Source organism: Macaca nemestrina, chromosome 10, assembly GCF_043159975.1.
Source record: "Macaca nemestrina isolate mMacNem1 chromosome 10, mMacNem.hap1, whole genome shotgun sequence".
NCBI lineage: Eukaryota > Metazoa > Chordata > Mammalia > Primates > Cercopithecidae > Macaca > Macaca nemestrina.
The window spans coordinates 131,199,172-131,215,546 of NC_092134.1; the positions used below are offsets into that span (position 1 = coordinate 131,199,172).

Below are 16,375 nucleotides of genomic sequence, written 5' to 3' on the forward strand. Positions count from 1 at the left end.
TTACCTGTGACTCACAGGCCATGACAGACAACTTCAGGTTTTTACCGATTCCTATTCTCCCCATCCAGGAAGCCTTTGTTTTTAATATTTTATGAACTTGCCATTTTGTAGGCCCAAAACAGCAAATATTGGCAGTTTGCTACGGTTCAACCGAATAAAATATGATCATGACCTTTTGTGAAACCATGAAGAAAAGGTGGATATCTCAGTATGTGTTTCCAGACTGGCTTTGTTCCTGAAGCACCAACTCTTTTCACTCAGGATTTTAGACACTGAAGAATAAACATCAATATCCCACCAAGGAAACCAAAAGAATGAAATAATTTTGCATCCACCTTGGAGCCTTTTTAGGACAAGGCAGGACACAAACTTTTAAAAAGCTGCAGTTGTCCCTCTGTATACACAGGGACATGGATTCCAGAACACTCCCCGAGTTTACCCAAATCTACGTATCTACAGGATCCCACGGCCACCCCATGGAACCGCATGTAGGAAACGTCGGCCCTCCACAAAGCCACGTTTTCTCAATAAGGGTTAGGTTGGAAAAAAAATTAACATAAGTGATCCTTCGAAGCTCAAAACCCATGTCGTTCAGGGTCAGCTGCATTTACTACTTGTGTCATATCTGAGGCCTGAAAGCCATCATTCTCGATACCTTAACATGACGGTTAACAAACTAACTGTTCATTCTGATTAGAAAGAGGAAGAAGCTTATTTTTACAAGCTGACAATGACAGTGGACGCTGCTACGGTGAATGGAGAACAGACCTAAGCAAGCACCAAGGCTGGGGTGACTGCCTGTGCTCAGACCCACTAGGGCCTGTTCCTCCATATCCCTCTGCTGAAAGGAATAACTCCTTCTCCCCCACGATGAAAGGGCTTTTTTAAAAATATTCACACGAGAAGTGCTATGAAAAGCTGAAAGGTCACACATAACATTTTTAAAAATAAACATTGATGTAAGCATTTCACAAGCCCATTATGATTAAAAAAAACAAAAACAAAAAGGGTATTAAGTTGTTGGGTGCAGCGGCTCATGGCCATAATCCCAGCACTTTGGGTGGCCGAGGTGGGTGCATCATCTGAGGTCAAGAGTTTAAGACCAGCCTGGTCATCATGGTGAAACCCCGTCTCTAATGAAAATACTAAAATTAGCCAGGCATGGTGGCAGACGCCTGTAACCCCAGCTTCTTGGGAGGCTGAGGGAGGAGAATCACTTGAACCCAGGAGGAAGAGGTTGCAATGAGCCGAGATCATACCATTGCACTTCAGCCTGGACGTTGAGTGTGTAACTCCATCTCAAAAAGAAAAAAAAGTGTAAAGTTTTCCTTCCAATGAACCTGTCATTCAGCCACCGAGGTATCCTATAGCTACTTATTCAGCCATGAGATACACCACAGGAGACATAGTCCAACAGGACACAGTTCCTCCCTGAAGGAAGGCTGCACCCCAACAGAAGGCAGGCACACACTGCGAATGGAATCGGCGTAGGGAACACAGATGCTGCTGCAGGTGGAACTGGCTGCACAGAGCACCCGCTCAAGTGTCTGAGAAATAAGGACCCGTTGGTGGCATCACCTTCCACACCTGAGCTGGGGCGGTGGGGAGCCTGTCACCACCACCACCCGGGGCAAAGACCCCCAGAACCGCACGAGCTTACAAACTCACCGAGGCGATGAGCGAGCAATGCGCGTGGAGTGATGCGAACACGCAGACGTCAGGGCCACGCGCGGCGTTGGTTTTGTGCCTCGACCTGAGCGTGCCTTGGGTTCCCAGATGGCTGGTTCTGCATTATTTCTGTATGAGATGCATGTTTGCCTCTGGACTGAGTGGAGACCCATCCTCGCCGGTGTTGGGGGCACCACCCTATCCACCCAGGGCTCGAGTAAAACAGCAAGGCAGGGAAGACTGGGCTCACTCTACCTGTCTGGCTGATGGGCCAGTGACATCCGTCTTCTGCCACCCGTGCTCCTGGGTCTCAGCTCCTCAGACCCGGGTGGGATCTGCACCCTCTGCTCCTCAAGTCTTCAAGCCACACCCTCCCAGGACTCTAGCTTGCAGGCTGTGGGTCCTGGGACTTCTTGGACTCCGTAGCCCCTGCAGCAAGCCTTCCCCTGGAGACACACGCACACGTGGCTGGCTGGCTGTCTCTCTGGAGAGCCCTGACTAAAAGCTGCCCCTAAAACAAGTGGTCTTCAGAGTTTCTTTCTAGCCCTAAGATCCCAGCGCCCCTCCTACAATTCTAAACGGAAAGATGAACAGAGACCAGTGGACAGAGGTGTGTGCCGAGGACAGCGGCGCTGGGCAGGAGGGCACTAACGCTCTCGCTAAGCAAAGAATCAATGTTGCTTTCCACAAAAATGAGATCAGTAAAGATTTCTTCAAACAGAAATGAGTTTGTTTCATGATTTGCTCTTAATACATAAGAAATCATAAAAGTAGGCCTATTAACAATTACGTAAGTCTTTAGAGGCCCTTGAACTACTTCTGTCCCTTTGTGTTTTTATACTAAATAAGCCTGAGGTTAAAGAGAATAACGTCACTGGCCACAGCTGGGGCCACGCGAGGACACAGCTTATACCCATGAGGTCCCGGGGTGCCCCGAGTCCTTCCCTTGCTATTTATGGAATTATGGGAGAAACCAGGAGGGTCTGAGCATGGACCTGGCCATGCCCCCAGGGGCCAAGGAAAGCATCCATCTATCCAGTCTTCCCTCCAACCCCGCAGTTCCCTCCTACCCGGACTCTTGGGCTGACGCGGCTCATGCACTCAGCAGCGCATTCATTCAGTGTTTAGCTTTGCATCACGAGGGCCTCCTCTGGCCTCCTCTGACCACCCCTGGACCTGCAGTCAGCACTAGTCTGCAGGACACGCATGGACAAGGTTGATGGATCACGGCCTCCAACGAGGAAGGTGCCAGGCAAGGAGTCGGAGACGCCAGGGATGGGGCAGCACTCACCCGGGGAGGCGAAGGCCGGCAGCGGCCACCACTGAGGACCTCCCTTCCCACCCTGAGGGCAGCTTACCCAGGGAGGCTAAGGCCTGCTGGCACCGGCCACCACAGAGGACCTCCCTTCCCACCCTGAAGGCAGCTCACCCAGGGAGGTGAAGGCCAGCACCGGCCACCACTGAGGACCCTTCCCACCCCGAAGGCGGCTGTGATCACGTTTCCCATCGCACTAAGAGACCCCTGTATTGAGCACAAACCTTTTCAACCTTCGAATCAATAAAGAATCACAACACGGACATTCCCTCAATCCAAATGGCCAACCCACAAAACAGACACGCAATCATACACATTTCCTGTGGGAAAGTCAGTCCCTCCCTGGGGCCTCGCACCAGGGGTGGGGGAGCATCATGGGGAGACCCCCCAGCCCCAGCCTGGCTCCTCCCCCTACAACTCCTTTTCCCTCTGCCCCCGCCCCTCCCCACCCCCTCCTAGCTTCAGAGGCTCCTTCCTCAAATTCTTTCCCCTTGATGAAGTCATTCATTCCCAAACTGCAAAGCAAAGGCACGGGGGCTCAAAAGAAAACCCACACCATGGCCCGTATTTTAGATTCTCATAAGTTTGAGAATAACCAAGCAAGAATCTTTGGCATCTGAATGTGGTCTGAAGGCATCTCAGCACAATGCCTGGCACTGGCCCGGAGTGGATCATGGGTGTCTCGGACGTCTTCGTAACTCTACACCAATTATTTTGAAACATCACTAGCAGAATAGAACCATGTCAATAGTTACTTCTCTATTAAAAGTAGCAAAAGACTCCAAGCTGCCCTCAGGGAACATCCTTCCCACGAGGAGTTTCTGCATCGAGCCTTTCAGGCACAGGCCTCGCCCCCGGGCCCAACTCCCTCATCCTTTCTCATAAAGTAGCAAAGATAGCGGGGAATAAAGCAAGTGAAGGAGTCGGTCCCACACAAAACGAGCTCCAGAAGCCACAGCCACTCTCCCAGTGTGGGAGCCAAGTCCAGACACCTGGAAACCCCAGCGTTCCCAGCGAGGAAGGCAGAACAATGCCATTTCCCCCGAGTTTAGGGAGACAGCACCCCACGTCCTCTGGCCTTAATACAAGAGAGACTTCACATAAATGATTAGAATGAATCCACCACACACAGAAAGTGGGCTAAAGGCTAAGACACCCATGTACATGCCCAGCAAAAACACATTAAAGGAACACACAGATAAGCAAAGTTCTCCTGTTATCCACGAAATATTCAGAAACAAATCCAACAAGCAATCTCTTTGCAATCAAAAGAGCAATTCAGAGGTGCAGATTAAAAATCAAGATACAACTGAACCCCTAATACACCAAGAACCAAGCTCCACGGAAGTGAAATCACATCACCACCTCCCAGCTGAAGGAAGCAGCCCTGGCCACTGGCCAGCTGTTCACTCGTGGGTCAGTGAACGAAAGGCAATGCTGTCCAGGACAACGAGGAGATGTTAACCTGAAAAGGGCAAAATTGCAGAGGCTGGAGGGACCTTCCAGGTAACCCAGCCCCCTCAGTGGACAGAGGACCCCCGTGGGGCCACAGAGCCCAGAGCTCCAGTGTGTACGGGGCAAGCACTCAACTGCAACCCTGATGATGTCCGAACGCCTTCTACGTCTCTGCCCCATTAACAGGGAATCCGTGAATGCTAAGGAAATCTAATCCATTTCACAATACATTTAGATTTTTAGCAAATTAAAGATAAACAGTGAGAAACTTTGGGAATTAACCAAAATATAGTTCACTGAATGCCCAAACTCAAAGTTAGTGTCCAAGAGGTGATAAGCTGTGTGTGGTGGTTAACGCCTGTAAATTCCAGCAGTTGGAGAGGTTGAGGCAGGAGAATCACTTGAGCCTGGGGTTGAAGGTTGGGGTTGCAGTGAGCTGTCATTGCACTACTGCACCCAGCCTAGGAAACAGAGTGAGACTGTCAAAAACAAAAAAAAAAAAAAAAAAAAAAAAAAAAAAAATTTAAAGGAGTTCAAACGAATTTGCCCATACCCTTTAAATTTTCACTTGGGTGCATGGGGTGATCTAGTTCCTTTTTCCCTTGCAATACATGAATAATCTAACAAATAATTAAATATAATCTAACAATTAAATGGAAAAATTTTCCCATTTCATTCTTCCCTATTTCAGGGAAAAACTTAAAATTATTCCCTCTTTCAGGGAAAAAGCTAAAAATCATTTTAAACCTTCTTTCCACAAAACAGTATACTCAGTTATCTCTATCTGTTTTATAATGTGGAATTCTGCTTCACATGTCTACAATACAGTTTTTGTTAAACAGCGTTTATGTAGACAGGCAAGAGAGAAATACTTGGTCTATGTAGAAGCAGCAGAAGACACGTTTTAACAGAAAAGGGAGAAGATACCACCGTGTGGATCATCCGGAAATTCTGTCCTCATCTTGTCCACACACACAGAAAACACCCAAGCACGTGCCTAGTGTCCAACAGGAGCACAGAAAGGACAGGGATCGCTCCAGTTGTTTCATGACCAGCCCCACTTGTCACCACCACATAACAAAATCCGCGCAGCAACTTCAGCACGTTTCCTTCACGATTCCACGGAAATCAGGCTGAAGAACTGAGATGTTTTGCCCACCTTTGAAATCCAAGTGTGGGACTCATAGAAATAAATCCATTATGGGTTCACTTAACTTTTTCAAATTTTTACTTGAGGAAACCTATAAAGTTCTTGTCAGGTACATTAAGTTTTTCAATAATTTTTAAATGCAAAGGTCGGGCAAGATTTGTAAAGAAGTACACACATATGGCCCGGGGCAGTGGCTCACACCTGTAATCCCAGCACTTTGGGAGGCCGAGGCGGGCGGATCACGAGGTCAGGAGATCGAGACCATCCTGGCTAACACAGTGAAATCCGGTCTCTACTAAAAGTACAAAAAATTAGCCAGGCATAGTGGCGGGTGCCTGTAGTCCCAGCTACCCGGGAGGGAGGCTGAGGCAGGAGAATGGTGTGAACCCGGGAGGCAGAGCTTGCAGTGAGCTGAGATCACACCACCGCACTCCAGCCTGGGTGACAGAGGGAGACTGTCTTTAAAAAAAAAAAAAAAAAAAAAAAAAAAAAAAAAAAGGAGGTACACACACACATGCCACGTTCTTCTCTCAAAGAGACGGGCCCTTTTATAAGATTCCAGATGTAAATGTGGTTGTCACCCTGCTTTTGAGAGGATGGGCTGTTTTAAGCATGAACAGACTTTTCCTCCATGCTCCCAGGATGCACCATGGGGGACAGCGCTGCCGCCACCTCCTCAGTCTCTGCTCAGGGTGGAGCAAGGGGAGCTCATCTATCTCCCGTGTACACCGTCAACAGGCCAGGTGCTCAGGAGGGAGCTTCCAGGACTCGCTGTAGGCATTCGTCAGCAGGGCGGGCAGTGCCTCGTGCTGGTGGGCATCCAGCAGTAAGGGGGTCTTGCACTTCACTACCTAGGCCCAGCCCCAGAGGGGAAAGAGACACCTGTATCGTAATTAATGTGTATTTATAGACACAGAGACTCCGCAGTGCATGGTGCAGAACTAGAAGGAATCGTGGAAATAAGAGGAAAGACATTTGGTTACGACTGGCAGAGCCACCTCAAGCCTCGGCACTTCCTGCCGGAGCCCTCACTAACCAGACTCCTCCAGGGTCACTGCCGCTGCCTTGCCCAGCTCATGACAGGGCAGACGGTGACAGAGCCTCAGAACAACCTCCCACTACATCCTCACCAGCCCAGGGGGATGAGCTGCTCATGAGTGTCCCAAAGCCTGAATGCAGGAACGCAGAGGTGACTGAGCAGAAAGGGGGACAGCCACAATGGCCACGGGTGTGCAGATATTGCTGGGCACCCCAGCAGCCCTTTCCACCTTAAAGAGGACAGCCACGGGTGTGCGGATGCTCCCGCATGACCCAGCAATCCTTTCCACCTTAAAGGGGAATGGTCACGGGTGTGCGGATATTTCTGGATGCCCCAGAGCCCTTTTCACCTTAAGGAGATGTTCACAGTCTCATTTCAGTCTCCAAACTATTCAGTGAGGTGGGAGGAGTATCACTGTGGACCAACACTGATGGGCATCAAGTAAGGGCAATTTTACAACCACGTCTCGACCATGAGACAATCAGGTCTTTGGTCATCTTGGTCAAAGCTTTTTCTGTAACAAAGTCGGATAATTAAGTTGAACTTTGGATTTCCAAAGCTTCTTACAAAAACCATATCTTCCTAGGTGTGGCTCCATGGTGTCACGTGCACACATCAGTAGGCAGGCTTGTCAAGACTCACTACACGGGCCGGGCGCGGTGGCTCAAGCCTGTAATCCCAGCACTTTGGGAGGCCGAGAAGGGTGGATCACGAGGTCAGGAGATCGAGACCATCCTGGCTAACACGGGTAAACCCCATGTCTACAAAAAAATACAAAAAACTAGCCGGGCAAGGTGGCAGGCGCCTGTAGTCCCAGCTACTCGGGAGGGTGAGGCAGGAGAATGGCGTGAACCCGGGAGGCGGAGCTTGCAGTGAGCTGAGATCTGGCCACTGCACTCCAGCCTGGGCGACAGAGGGAGACTCCATCTCAAAAAAAAAAAAAAAAAAAAAAGCGTCACGGCACGTTACACGTTCACCTGAGAAGGCTGCTCAATTGTTGATGGCTCTGGCGTGCTCTGAAATGAATTTGCCACTTCAGCCTACACTCTACTCCCTTGTTTGGTTCAAGAAAACCAAAAGGCAGAATTTGTTTTGGCCAATCGCCTGCTGCACCCAACTGCAGAGGTTTTAATTATAGTACTTTCATTGCATCATAGAAAGCAGAGTCATATAGATCAACTTATTACCACTCCAAAGGTTTAGTAAATCTCCAGATAATCAGGCAAACATTTTAAGAAGCTACATTAAGGTTTCCAATATTTAAAACTATATCCATGCTTCAAAAAACCACCATTCCCATTGTAGAAGGCCAAATGCATGGGAGAAAGAAAGAAATGTGCTGAGTGCATTTTTTTTTTTTTTTTTTTTTTGTAATCTTACAGAGAAACTGCCACTTTAAAAACGGCTCTAGTTCCTGGCTCCAGATATGTGCTGGGTTGCCTCACTCAATTTCAACTCCACCTGAAGCTGGGAAACGAAATCCATTCCCAGACTGCAGGGTATGAGAATTCCCACTTCTGGAAACAGCCTGAAATGCAGACTTGTAGCAGAGAATTCTTTCCTGCCCACCCTAACCGTCCTCTGCGGAAGGCAACAGTCAAAGACAAGTCCACCCCCCTAGGCGCAACCGCACCACGAAGAACCATTTCAAGGTGGGAGGTGCCCACTGCTCCAACGGCAGGCCTGCCGGCATCTCAGAGCAGCCAGAACTGCTCCCTCCTTCACAGGGAAGGGGAAACAAGGCCAGGAGGAAGCCGTGGGGGAAGCGAAGGGGTGGCTGATTGGGGATCAGAGGTTTCCTCAGAGGGGCCTCAGACTCGGGTAAGGAGAGAAGAGGAGGAACCAAGATTTGGCTAACAAGCGTTTTGTTCTGATTCATCAGTGGGAACAGGCAGTTTAGCTAATCATTTATAAGGCAGAGAAGGGGGATTTGAAGGCCTGTGTCTCGCCCTGTCCTCGGTAAATGGTCATCCGAAAGTCAGCCTAAGCCACATGGGAAGGGGCTTCTTGCAGTAAAAGTGGGGACGCAGTTGTGGGGAGGGGGAATGTCTTAACCATCAGTTTTACAGGATCACAAGGCTCAGGCAATGTTCAGTATTGTCACACACCAAGGTTTTAACAGTCTGAAGAAAACTACAGTCCTAAGGTGTCAGTTCTCAAAGCCCTTAGGTTCCTCCTGGCTAAGACTCCCAGAGAGTCTCCACTTCTTGCACTGAACCCCAACTTGCACAGGCACCTGCATCTTCCTCCTGCAGCAAATGCAGATGAGAGGCTGTGGCTCTGCTGCAGTAGTGATGCCATGGCAGCCCTGACACCACAGCAGAGCAACGGCTCTGGCCTGAATGTCCCCAAAACCTCATGCTGAAACCATCTCCAATGGGAAACTAAGAGGTGGGGAGGGTCTTTGGGAGGCCCCGCTCTCAGAACTGGGGTTGGTGTCCTTGTTGGGAGGCCTGAAGGAGCCCTCCTGCTCCTCCACAACGTGAGGCCTGATGAGACGCCTGCTGCCACGCGAGACCCGGTGAGATGCTGCCAACTGTGAGCCACAGGCCCTGGGGCACCAGATCTGCAGGTGCCTTGACCTTGGACCTCCCAGCCTCCAGAACTGTGAGCAATAAATGTGCTTACAAATCACCCAATCGACAGCAGCCGGACAGAGACACAGTCATGTTACAATATGAATCACATTCTCAGTGGGCCAGAGGCCTCCCCGTGAGCCACCACCATAAAGCAAGAACTCCCTGGAGGATGGAAAGGGGTTCCCAAGGAATTCTACCCAGCATCAGGGCATCTATCCTTTCTTGCAGGAAGATAACTGAGCCATGGCAGGAAACTACGGGGTGGGTGGGTTTGGACAGTAACATGTCACCTGTTCATCTAAGCCTCAGTCTCCCACCTGTCAACACGACAGCGGGGGTAGCACCCCTCACCTGAGCTGTTGGGGGAGGTAAGAGTGCTGGGTGATTAACAATTGTTAGCTCCGCAGAAATTAGGCAAAGAATCCACCGCTAAGTCTTATAAAACCAAACCAGCCCAGAATTCCACATCACTACTAATTTGCATGGGAAAATGCTGGATTCTCATAAGTTCTGGCATGTCATTTGTATTAATAAAGTTTGCAGAGTTTTCATATACTAAGTATATAAAACAGGAAAATAAATCATGCAATTTGGAGGCTGAGGCAGGAGAATCACTTGAGCACAGGCGGCGGAGGTTGCAGTGAGCTGAGACCGCACCACTGTACTCCAGGCTGGGTGACAGAATGAGACTCCATCTCAAAAAAAAAAAAAAAAAAAAAAAAGATTTTGCTGCTTCATACTAGTAAAGTGGGCAGATTCTACATGCCAACTCTTATTCGAAGGTCACCTAACACTGACTCAGGAACTCTCTGATGTGCTTGAAGCTTTAATCCTAACAGTGTTAAAGACCACTCCCCCAGGAGCTCTGAACAAGTACTCCAGGTATACGCTGAACAAGACCACACACTCTGACCGAAATCTAACTTCACAGACCCAAACTACAGAACCACAGAAGACACTGCTTCTCTCCACCTTTCTGTTCTGCCATCGTTTGTGTCCATTACTTTCTACAAACCATCTCATTAGAATTTAGGGCACACAAAAGGCCGATACAACACGGTTACTTTTCAAAGGTTTGGAGGTGAAGAGCAGATACAATGCATTAACTTCCTATTGCTGCTGCAACAAATTACCACAAATGCAAACCTCCTCTCAGCCCAGGAAGTCATGAGTCCCAGGGCTGAAGTCAAGGGGTCAGTAGGTTGTGTTCCTGCCTGGAGTCTCCCAGTTTATAGAGGTCACGCCATGCAGCTTGGCTCACAGTCCCACACCCCTCCGACTACTGCCCCGGCCTCAGCCCTGCACCCCCCTCTGGCCCCTGCCCCACCCTTGTCCCCATGACCCTCCGGCCCCTGCCCCAGCCCTGCCCTCAGCCCCACAGCCCTCTGGACCCTATCTCATCCTCAGGTCTCCTCCTGAGGCAGACTCTCATACTCCCTCTCATCAAGGCACATGTGAGGACACTGGACCACTCCTGGACAACCCAGGGTCCTCCCCCATCTCACTGTCCCTTACAGTCACATCTGCAAAGCCTCTTTTGCCATGTAAACTTCATTATACTAACATAATCATTTAACAAGTCCATTATGATGTAAAAATTGGCATTGTTTTCCTAATGAACAGATCAGTCACCCATATAACCTATAAAATATTTGACTATTAAATACACAGTACTGTAGGAGACAAAGAAGAGGAAGATGACTGGACCCTAGATAGAAGGATGATCATTCTGAACAGAATCAATGTAACTCGACATTTGAGTCAGAGAGGCCAAGCAGTAAGACTTTCAAAAAAGCAACCAGAAAGTATGTACCGTGCCTGTAGTTCACAGCTGAGCCTGGCCTCATGAGCACGAGCGTGCTGACACACACACCGGGCCCAAGTTTAAGATCTAATACAAGGAGCTTTCAACTGTAGTATTTAACTAGATCTTATTACAAAATAGCCTCTTGATTGCAGTTTTTAATCCAAAAAGTTCTCTGTGATTAAAGAAATTAATTTTCCCCTAAAAAGACATTTCTCTATCTATCATTCACATATAAACTAAACTGGTATAATAAAGAAAAAAGACAAATGTTTGACTTAGGGGGTTTGCCTATGACTTGGATAAGCATGATTTTCTTCCGGCCAAGCAGGGAGCAGCTGGACCAGACTGGAGGGAAGGAAAAACAAATTTCCACTCTGACCTCAGTTGGGCACCAGAGTCTTCCCTGTCAGAATGTGGATGTGGTGCTTCCCACACACCAGCCTCTGACAAAACTCAGCACAAGGGTGTGGGAAAAGGCCGTCTACTTCGGAAAAATCTGTAAGGTGCAGACACCTCAAAAGCTTCAGAAGACTGTAAAGCGCCAAGGAGACCACTGCACCCTTGGAGTTTACAGAAAATGGTCAGCAGCACACGTGCCTGAGGTCCAGGGTCACCTCCCAGCTGCTGCGACGTCGTGAGCGCAGCCCTGGCTTCCCCTCTGATGCAGAGGGCTGGTCACTCCGCCAGCAGCACTCAGAGCTCAGAACATTCTAGATGAAAGCAACGTGTTCCTTTTAAAATGGGGAACTGGGGCAGCACAACTGAAGCTCTACGACTGTCTCAACTACTGGGTTTTGGGGTAGCATTAGGAAATCATGAGAATCCAAATCTCAATTTCGAACAGACTCCAGATTCACTGCAGGTTCCAGAATTTCCTGAAACATTCTTCCAATTTATCACTCAGGATTCCCTTGCCAAAGCTAATAAAGTCTAAATTCCTTACGGAAAAGCCACCAATAAGCACCACCACAAATAAGATCAAATGACGCCCGCCCTTCGCACCAAACATACAAACTGTTACTCACACAGGACTGTGCTGGAGGCAGCTCTCAACTGACGCCGAATCCGTGAGACTTCATTATCCCCATTTTGGATGGAGTGTGAAGACTGTCAGGGAACCAGGGCCCCAGTGTAAAGCAGAGAACAGATCCTCTGACGCCTGCCTGAACATTTCCTTCCCACCTCTGTCTTGGATAGTGAACACCCTCAGAGCTATTGAGTCACCCGTATTTGCAGGTCATTTACCCAGCCACCAGGATAACATAATTATGCCATAAAAATGCCCTCTCAGGGCTTTGTCATACTTAACAAGGAAGCTCAGAAGGCTAGGAAAGCCCAAGAAAAGGGGAAGCATCCTCCAAACAGACAAAAACCAAGGAAAACTGTGCAGAGACTCTCAAGAGAGCAGAAACACAGCCCGCTGTAGCCTTTCAGGTCCTGCTGGCCACAGCCCAGCATTAGGTGGCACCATTTCCACAGATGCATCCTGCTGGGCCCATTTGAAAGGTCCTGTGAGAGACACTCACCCCCACCTTCCGGCTCCTGCAAGACCCGCTGCAGCCCCACTCCACCCCGGGGCCGACTGTGCAAGTCTCCCTGGTGAGACCCCTCAGAGCCTGCGCAGCATCTGAGACTGGGAAGCACCAAGGATCCAGAAACGCACAAACCTGTTCTCCTCAGTGCTGCTTTCTGGGTTCCAAATTGTCTTCAGAAGGAGTCCTGCACAAACCCCGGGCTGGGGAGCCAGCCACGGCCCAGCAGCACCCAGCTCATGCGCTCCACCCACCCCACAGAGGACCACGGAGGCCCCAGCACGCTCTGTCCGCAGGGGCAAGACACCAGAAACAGCCACAGTTCAGGGTTCTGCCACCCGCCCCACTGCCCTAATTACCTGCTGTGATCTGAATTCTCATTGGTTGGGAAGGTGATCTCGCAGCTCCGCTGCCGTAATTACCTACTCTGATCTGAAATCGCATTGGTTGGGAAGGGGATCTCACTGCTCAAGCTCTCCCTGCTGCCTCCTCGCAAACAAAAAATCCAAAAACCCCTCTTAAAGAACGTTTACTATAACCTCAAAACAAGACCCATTCCGAGACCAGGGAAGATACACACGCACATCTGACATCTGGTGGGCACCGAGTGACTGACGCCACGGCTTCCTTGTGGCCTGTGAAACGGGAGGCCTGTCACGGTAACTCAGGCTGGGGTCTGAATAGGGGTCTTCCAAGTAACTAGGCAACCAGGACACACACCCCAAAACCAAAGTCCCCGCATTCATGTACCTGCCAGAAATGCTGCGTGGCCATCACACCAGTTGTGAGCCAAGACCGATCTGTGTCCTGTGGCCCTCAAAACGTCCGTACATTCCTGGGCCCTGCACAGGCCTGCAGGGCACCCTGCTCGCCTCCAGTGGAGCTCTCTCCTGCCAAGGGGATGGCCCTGAAGTCCGTTGAGCTTTCCAAAGCTCTCCAAAGTCGTGCTTCCTCCCGCTTGTTCCGAAGGCCTAAAGCCCTGAAGACACCAGTGAGAACTGACCTAGCCTCTTAAGGCAGCTCAAACACCTAAACACAGGAACACTGGACCTCTCTGCCCTGGGGAGCAGTCGATAACCCACTGGACTAAGCAGAAGGCAAAGACCTCACATCCACAAGCTAGTGGCGCCCACGTTTGCATTCCAGGAGCCACCCATGTGAGTCAGTCCCTCCAAGGCTTCCAAGTCCCACTTGATTGTTTTCATCGTATCTCGATAACATCAGAGACATTATATCTCATGGTATCTATGAGATCAACTCTACTTTTATGAGCACATATACTCCCTGACTTACCATGGGATGAAACTGTTCCAATAAACCCAGTGTAAGCTGAAAATATCCTAAATAGAAAGTGCATTTGACATAATAGTTTCAACTTACAACGGGTTCATCCAGAGGCAGCCCATCTCGGGTCGAACAATTCACTGAGTGTGACTGGTTCACACCATCACAAGGTTGAAAAAAAAAAAAAAACTCACAAATGTAACCATTGTGAGCCAGGGACCATCTGTATTGTGGCTCCTGTCTTCAGAGACAATAGAAACATCTTCTTAGACAAGAATCACAATTTATAATCCTCAAAATGTTAAACTAAAATTAGTTTAACAATCTACAGGTTCAAGCAAACCCAAAGTAGGCCCACAAGGCCATTTGTGCCATTCACTAAGACACACCACTCTGTAATAACCCTCACCACAGCCCCTCAGTGTGGTTCCCAGAGGCGGCTGAGGCTTGTGGCTATGGACACTAATGAAACCAAAATCAGAGTACACAAGTGCAGTCAAGTCATATGACTTCTCCACTAGAATATGCACAAATGTTCTTCAGCAAATCTGATCTTTGCTTTACCTCCCTCCCATGACCTCAAAAGGAGTCCACCCCCCGCCCCCACACACACCCCACTTCAAAAGCATAATTGTTACTTGCATTCAATTCTGGGCATTTGGAATAGACCTAATGGGGGATTAAACCTCTCCTCCAACCCATTGCTTAGTCTTAGAGGATGAAGGATTTTGTATAACACAAGTCAGTATATAAAAGATCTTGTATAGAAACATACTTTCAAGTGGTCCTCATTATACTGATTCAAAATGCAAAGGACCCAACATACAGCGCAATGTCTATTAGAATGATTAATTTGTTCCCCTAAAAATCCTAATATCTACACAGAAAAAATAACCTATACACATTTTATCATTCTTTACCATATAGTTATACAAACAAAGGAGTATCACAAAAGCAAAAGAACACATTTGGTTTGACTCGCAGTTCTAAATTTAATATAAAATTGCTAAAACCACCAAGACAAACATGACTATGAAATATTTAACGGTCTTCACCTAAATTCAAGTCACCATTCAACCACCAATACCTCTGCTCTCCTTACAGGAACTTTCCAAAAGTAAATTCTGGAATTAACAGGACACATTTTTCTGGTGATAGAAATTAGGAAGAAATTGGTTGAAGGCTGTTCCTTGGCTGTCAAACTTTTTCTCAATATTTTGTAAAATAAAAGCATCAAACAGCTCTTTACAATAACTTACAATCTATCAAGCAATACTGGAGCAAGCTTTAAATAGCCGCTTTCTATCAGGGCTGACTAATATTAAATCAGCATCAGTCTCATGTCTTGCAGCATCCACAGTTTGTCTTCTCAAAACCACTTAAGATTTCATCATTAACTCAAACTATGTAAGTAATCTCCTTCATCTTTGACATGAAGGGGTGATTTTCCCCCAAAATAGTACCTCTTTCCTTGACATGATTTAATCTGTGGTTAGAGTATTTAACAGGATTTTTTTACTTCTTAGAAAATAAAATATACATCTTTCCAATATGAAAAACACTGATAATGCTATAGCTTAACCAGGTCAAAAGCTTTTTATTTTTTTTTTAAAGTTAAAAAAAGAACCTAACTGCATCTTTGGACCTTATGTGAGGCAGTGTCCAGGGTCACTGGGACCCCTACTTGGTCAGTGCCATCAGGTACCAGTTAAAGACAGAAACCCAAGCGTTCACTCAAAGTCCCTTCCCAGCGGTTCATCCTAGTGGAAGCCATGGGCACAAAGGAATGCGGCATTCCATGGAGGATTTTGGGGATAGGCTGCTTGAGAACATCAAAGTGGCTCACATCCCCCGAGTATAAAGCCAGTGACTGCTCCCGGCTTCAATGCAGCACCATCCACAGCAGCCAAGGTCCGAAATCACCTGAGTGCCCATCAACAGGGGATGAAGGGAATGTGGCCTGAACATACACAGGAGCAATACTCCACCACAGTGGAGAGCCCTGTCATCCGCGACAGCATGGAGCGAGCTGGAGAACATGACGTTAAGCAAACGAGCCAAAGAAACGGCGCATGTTCTCACTCATAAGCAGGAGCTGAGAGCAGATCTCATGGAGGCCAAGAGTAGGTGACCAACAGGGCCCAGCAGAGCCCACTCATAAGCAGGATGGGCAGAGGCTGGTAACAGGCACAAACACACAGCCTAACGGGAGCACAAGACCTACTATTGATAAATCAGCAGGGGGATGGCAGTGGGTCATCTACTGTGTATTTCAAAACAGCTAGGAGAGAATAACTTGAACATTACCAGCACAAGGAAAAGAAAGTATTTCAAGTGAAAGACATCCCAAGTACCCAGATTTGATCAATATAGGGATGAATCAAGATATCACATGCACTCTGAAAATATGTACATATATTATGTATCAACAAAAACCAAAACAAGTGACAGAAGCATTTGCCAAGCACATGCAGAAGAATGGGAAGCCTGACATGGTGTGGCTGTGTGTCCCCACCCAAATCTCATGCTGAACTGTAACCCTGTGT

The 16,375-nt window shown here is 48.3% G+C and overlaps 1 long non-coding RNA gene across 1 annotated transcript in view; it reads right to left on the bottom strand.

Annotated features, from left to right (window-relative positions):
* The window catches only part of LOC139356868 (uncharacterized), a 61,104-nt gene extending 48,393 nt beyond the window's left edge, over positions 1 to 12,711 (bottom strand). The window contains exon 1 of the long non-coding RNA XR_011609349.1: positions 12,681 to 12,711. This is a non-coding gene — a long non-coding RNA (uncharacterized lncRNA). The remainder of the gene's footprint in view (positions 1 to 12,680) is intronic.
* Between the last annotated feature and the right edge of the window lie 3,664 nt (positions 12,712 to 16,375).